The sequence below is a fragment of the Tupaia chinensis genome, unplaced genomic scaffold (assembly GCF_000334495.1).
Source record: "Tupaia chinensis unplaced genomic scaffold, TupChi_1.0 Scaffold139733_1, whole genome shotgun sequence".
NCBI classification, from domain to species: domain Eukaryota; kingdom Metazoa; phylum Chordata; class Mammalia; order Scandentia; family Tupaiidae; genus Tupaia; species Tupaia belangeri.
In genome coordinates, this window is record NW_006199613.1 from 1,301,689 (window position 1) to 1,308,283 (window position 6,595).

Consider the following 6,595-nt stretch of genomic DNA (forward strand, 5'->3'; position numbering starts at 1 on the left):
TAAAACTAATCCCAATAAACCTGAACGAATACAGTCCCTCACCACTAATAAATTAAGCAAGCACAAAGTTCTGATGAAGCGCGTCCAGTGCCGCAGAAGCAAAGGCAGTAAGGTTTTAGGTCAGATGAAGCCTTTCCTTTGTGTCAGAAACAAGTCGACCTGCGTGAACATTCTTCCTTAAGATGAAAAGCCCACCTTTACAACGGAGGTTAGCAAATGGAGATGATCAGTGCAACGGTGAAGGTGCGTAAAGGATCCCATTTTATTTCTGGATGGACTATTCCACACAAGAGCAGGCTTCGCCACCAGGCCATGGACCCCCGCGTGGGAACACTGTCAGAACTGACAGAGGCCATCCACGCTCTGCACAGGAGCACGCTCTGCACAGGAGCACGCACTGCACCGGCTCTGAGCCCGGTGGCTGAGGCGACTGGCCCACAGGGTTAAGTCCCCGAACACAGTGACTTGAAAAGCACATTGGGTACACAAGTGTGAGCGCCCAAAGTCCCAGAAAGAGAAAGAGAGGGGACTGCAGTCACTACCCCATGAGAAGTTTTCTCCTCTGGCTCTGTCTTCTGTTTCTCTCTGGCAAAGGAAGACAAAACAAAACAAAAACATACTTTCCTTTAGGAAATAAAAACGAAACTAGGTTTTAATATGAGACGATAGTCCAAAACTATAGTATTATAGTCACGATACCCCTGCTCAGAATTACATGGGTAACAATAGATGTGCAAACAGGAAAAGGGTCTAAAATTCAGTGCTAGTACACAGTTAAAATTCTCAGTGGGGGCCAGCAGGTGGCGTGGTGCTGTGATGCTGGACTCCCACATGGCTGACCATGGTTCAAGCCTGGTGGCTTGCTTTCTTACCTTCCCTTTCTCTCCCTTGGTCTCCCTCAAGCCAAACTTTAAAAAATAAATAATAGCAAATAAAAACAAATCATTATTTTTGGGGACCAACAGTTAGCGTAATGGCTATGTCACTGGACTCCCATGTAGTCGACCGCAGTTCAAGTCTCGGACCTGGTGGCTTAAACTCATGCCAGGCGCATGTGTGTGCGTGCCCAAGATCCAGAGAGGAGAATGGAGAAGGGATTGTGGTGTGGCCATACCCCCTGGGGGGTGATTTCTCACTTTCTGTCTCTCTGCCTCTCTCTTTCTGGCCAGCACATGCGCCCTATAGCGAAAACCTCTCCCAAGAAAAAGAAAAAAATTATTATTTTTTCAAAATCCGAATTATGACAAGGCAAAAGAAAAAGTATTTGCTTGTACCTGGCACTTACTACCTTCCTTTTTTCCTACGCCATTACATGTTCTTTCCAGGGACCTGCTGTCACATCTAGAAACATGTATGCAGTAGGTGTGAGTCTACCATTCTGTAGGCTCACATGCCTAATCAGAGCAGACGTCAACCCAAAACCCAAACACAGGCTTGTGCATGTGTGAAAATAAGTATGAAAAGATAAACAGAACGACACCTGAGTGGCAGCATTGTAAGTGGAACTTTTACTTTGTTTTATGCACTTACATACTATGTGATGAATAGTTTGTTTAATAAAAATTAGAATCTCGTGCTCCATACAAGATGGAAAGCTCAGCTGACCACCTTTAGGGTCCTGTTGGAACGTTCACTTACTCAGAGCATAGGAAAAAATGCTCAACATCCCTCATTGTAAGGGAGATGCAGATCAAAACCACAGTGAGGTACCACCTAACCCCAGTCAGTGAAGATTAAAAAAAATAATAATGATAAGCACTGGAGGGGATGTGGTGAAAGGGGAGCACCCCTACACTACTGGTGGGAAGGTAAATTGGCCCAGACACTGCGGAGAACAATATGGAGGTTCCTCAAAGACCTTCAAACAGAACTACCATATGATCCAGCAATTCCATCCTGGGTATCTACCCAAAGGACAGGACACGCAGTCAGAAAAGCGCTTCCACATCTATATTCAGTGTAGTCTTATTCACAATTGCTAACACGGAACCAACCCTAATGTCCACAGAGATGAATGGATTGAAAAAGCGTGGCACATATACTCCACGGAATACTACTCAGCCATAAAAAACGAGGCCCTGGAATTTGACAGGAAGTGGACAGATATGGAAGATTTGTTGCTGAGTGAAGGAAGTCAGGCTGAGAGACACTGCAAGTCTCCACTTTACATACACTGTCCGCACTCTATGGTAGAGACTGAAAGACTGGAGAACGTAAAAGTATTAAAAATTGTAATGGACACTAGGGACAAAGTGGAGAGACAGTGGGAGGGGAAGAGCGAGGGAAAGGAAACCTGGGGGGAGAATGGAGAGAGAAGACACTTGTGAGACACAGGTAAGATTTTTTATGTTGACGAGGCTGTGTGTGGTCTCAGCTGGGCTGGACTGAGGTGTATATCATGCTGGTAAAGCCTCTCCACAATCTAAATGATGGATAGCGATTTAATGTATGAATAATTTTAAAAATTAATTAAAAAAAAGACACCCCCCCCCAAAAAAGAACTTTAACTTACAGCAACTCTTAAACCTACACTGTGCTGTAGCAGAAGCGACCTAAGGCAGAAAGCTCCAATTTGCTACTCATGAGCTAATTCGTCTTTACCCAGCCCGGTATGGCACAGTCCACTTCCAAGACAGCTGTCACTCACACCCGCAGCCTTGGCACTCCCATGGCCGGGCGATGCGTCTGCACCTTGTCTTCTGGTCACCGAGTCCCTGGTGCGGAGCCCGGGCCACCACTCAAGCCCCGGAGCCCTACGGCTGTCGTGCTGCACGGACACCTCGGCGTGGAGAAAGGGCTCCATAAGGTCTCAGGTCCACAAGTCCAGTGCTCCAGGCGGCCCAGCCGTATCTGAGGGCCCGTGAGGGAACAGGTCTTACCGCAGTCCTCCCAGCCCTGCTGGGTCGCATGGGACAGACATCAACCCTGCTGCGCCCTGCCTAATCTGACAGGCAGAGTCCGTGAGCAAAACAAGAGTGCTGGTCGTTAAGCCCTTAAATTCTGCATTAGCCTGTCACACAGCAATACCTGGAACAAGTGTAAGTGATATGAAAAGAAAGGCAAAGCCGCTCTGTGGAACTCGGCTTCACAAGACATGTTCCACAGAACACCGCCTCACAGAAAGCATGCCCCCCCAGAACTCTGCAGCACGCCAGAGACCTCTGCATCGTACAAAGGGGCCTTTACTGGTTCTGTAGTATCCACGTGCTCCCCACTTTCTAATCCACGATCATTTAAGAGCTGTGATTCTAAAGGGAGAGGTCCACTACTGACTTACTAGAAGCTAGCTTCCTGAAGGGAAGCCCCAACTGGACATCCCCAAGTCCCTAACAGGCAGGCACACCAGGGCCTCCCCAGCTCCTGACGGAGCTCAGGTCTTCCGCGGCCGCGCTGGCCAGGCTTCCTACACTACTGCTCTAGGTACCTGATGTCTTGTCTGCGCCCCGACTTCAGGAGAGCAGGATCCTGGTCTAAATGGTAAGGAACAGCACTCACTTGAGAAAATACCAGAACTCACTGCTGAAGCTGCAGAATGACAACACAGAACTGCTTCCCAGGAAGGGCTCTTGTTTGTCCAACACGCCCTCCGGACTGCTATGGTGTGCACGGGACTTGCCAGGCACGGCGTCCCCTCCGCTCACTGCTGTCTAAGATCGGGGCTCAGGCACCCACAGGCCTACAGAGTCCATGGCTCTGGGAGAGGCCCAGCCATCAAGCCCTCTGGGTGAGCCCAGTGCACACTTCCTTGGGCAACATTCATCTAGGGTACATGCACGTGATTCCCCTACAACGGCAAGTCCGGAGGGCAGAAAGTACTCAAACACACGACACAACTTGTGACCTCGAAAACCATTAAAGCAGTCTCAATTTGGAAACAGGTTGTTAAAAGGTTCCGCCTTAAACCGGAAAACGTGTTGAATGGTAACTCCGATTCCATTGAAGCTTACAGAGCTACTTCATCTAGCAACTACTACATAAGAAAAAAATCCCACTTAGGACCAGAACACTGAAGAGTTACCACCTTCCATTCCTAAGAAGTAATTCTGTCAACTCTTGCACTGTGAGCTGCCTCCCCTATCTTAAGAGCACTTTATGGTTAAACTGACAAATGCCAAAATTTGCACTAGACACGGAAAGCTCCTGAGGACAATCTATGGATCTAATTTTCAAACTCTCCAAAATGCAAGTCATTTCCACAGTCTGCCACCCCAGCTTGCTCCCAAGCAGCCTTGGGTGATGCGAGAGACAGTGGGCCAACAGGTAGCATGGTAATCAAGGAGGCTGGATCCCACACGACCAACTGTGCAGTTCAAGTCCCGGACCCAGGAGCTCAAGATACACGCCAGGCATGGGCACATGCATGCCCACAATCTCAAAGGAAGGAGAGATGGAGGACAGAGGGCTGCTGAGTGGCCATTCCCCATGGGGTGCCTTCTCGCTTCCTCTCACGCGGGCTCTCTCCCGAGTGCATGCACCCACTGGTAAAGTTTAAAAAAAAAAAAAAATACAGGCTATGGCATCTACATTGGCCCAAACACTACAAAATGCCTAATCTCCCGAAGAGCAGACTGCACAGACAAATAGTATCTTAAGTGGCTTCGCTCATCAATTCCTGTTCAAATAGCTTGGATGAAGTCCAACTAGAAAATCTGCCCGTTTGGGACTGAAATCACAGAACACAGTCAACATATAAGGACTTGCTTGTCACAATGACATCTTTTTTGGGGGGTTGCTATAGGGTACATATGCCTGCCAGAGAGACAGAGACCTAGAAATCATCTCCTGGGGCAACCCCCTCTCCTCCACTCTCCTCCCAGGATCCTGGGTACACACGCACATGCACCCAGCCTAAGTTTGAACCCCCTAGGTCTGAGGTCGGCCATGTGGGTATCCAGCGATCTAACTGCCATGCCATCTGTTGGCCCCACACTGACAGATCTAACATTAAAGCCACCAACAGCAGCGAGGCAAAAACAGGAGTTCAGGGCCCCAGACATACATACACACACATGCACACACAGCTCGACATGCGAACGTGGCACCGAACACACAGTGCGGGACACAGGCACTGGTCAACACTCCCATGGAATGAGCAAATGATTAGCAATCTTCTTGGGAGAGCGGAGCCATGTTCCAAATAAAAACGCTATCTTCTTAAGGACACCACAATTTTGATGGCAAACCTGCCCTCTCAGACTCTATCTCGAAATGTCTCTTTAAAAATCCAACCTGGGTCTTCTTTCAACTACTGCAGCACACACGAAGCCCTTTAAAGTCAGCCCCTTCTCAGATACTTAGGTTCCTTGGGAAGGAGCCAGGAGACAGAGGTGTGGCCATATTAGATGTCAAAGACCTCACTCAAGTGGTACCAAGAAACAATGACTTCAACAAATGCCACCCAGTCCCACTTTATGGCTTGCTTCCTTATTTAAATGCCAAAGGGTGCAAGCACTCACCAGAGCAAGTGAAAGAGCACACCTCACCATGGAGCAGGATGAGGCCGCCTTCTTCCTGTCCTCCCTCCGTTCCTCCATGCCACCCCATCGGGATTTGGGCAGGCACACATGCCCACCCAGTGTGTTCTGAAAGCCTCCAGGGCCGGGACTGGATCCCAGGATGGCCGCCTGGGGTCCAGCTCCCTCTGCACAGCCCTGAACTGCTGTGCTCTGGGGCAGCCCTCCTGCTGCTTAGGGCTGACCTCCTGCGAAGCAGACACCCCATCTCCAAGATGGGTAATTAAACCTAGCACGGAGGCACTGCACACCAAGACGGCCACTAAGTAACTCGCGTTAAGGCCAGACCCAGAACACTTGTTTGCGCCTCAATACCTCCACCTCTAGAATGCCTCTCTGCATTCCAGCTGCTGCTACATTTCTTTTTCGGTCATGAGAGAGACAGAAACCTCAGAGGGTCCCTGACAAAGCTTGCCACAAGGCACTCACTTCCCTTGGCTTCCAGCTAGCCAGGACCTGGACGGCCCAGAGTGGACGCCTTGGCGCTGGCACAACACAGGTCCTCTGCCCACGCCCACCGCCTCGTCTCACTGCCTCTGCGGCCGTTCTCCTCCCCGAGTGTCGGCACACGCCTAGGGCTTCCCTGGTTCCCGGAGCACTGTTCGTTGTCACCAAAGTTACTTCACGGTAATGCTGTTTTCATTTTTTTTTTTTGGAGAGGTTTTCGCTACAGGGCGTGTGCGCTCGCCAGACAGACAGAGAGAGACATAGAGACAGAAAGCAAGAAATCACCCCCCAGGGGGGATGGTCACGCCGCAATCCCTTCTCCTCTCGGGATCTTGGGCACGTACGCACACGCACCCGGGCGTGTTTTTTAAGCCACCGGGTCCGGGACGCGAACCGCGGTCGAGTACGTGGGAGTCCAGCGACATAGCCATTACGCTAACTGCTGGTTCCCGGCAATGCTGTTTTCAATTCAGGGTGGTGCCGGCAGGAGCCGGGAGATGAGTGTCCAAGACAGACGTCCTCCTTCTTCGCGGTTATATCCAAACCCCATAAACGAATAACCTAAGAAAACATTTAATTGTGCAATGAAAAGAAACTAGCAAGAGACGAGGAACTCCAAAAACAACATTCTTCAG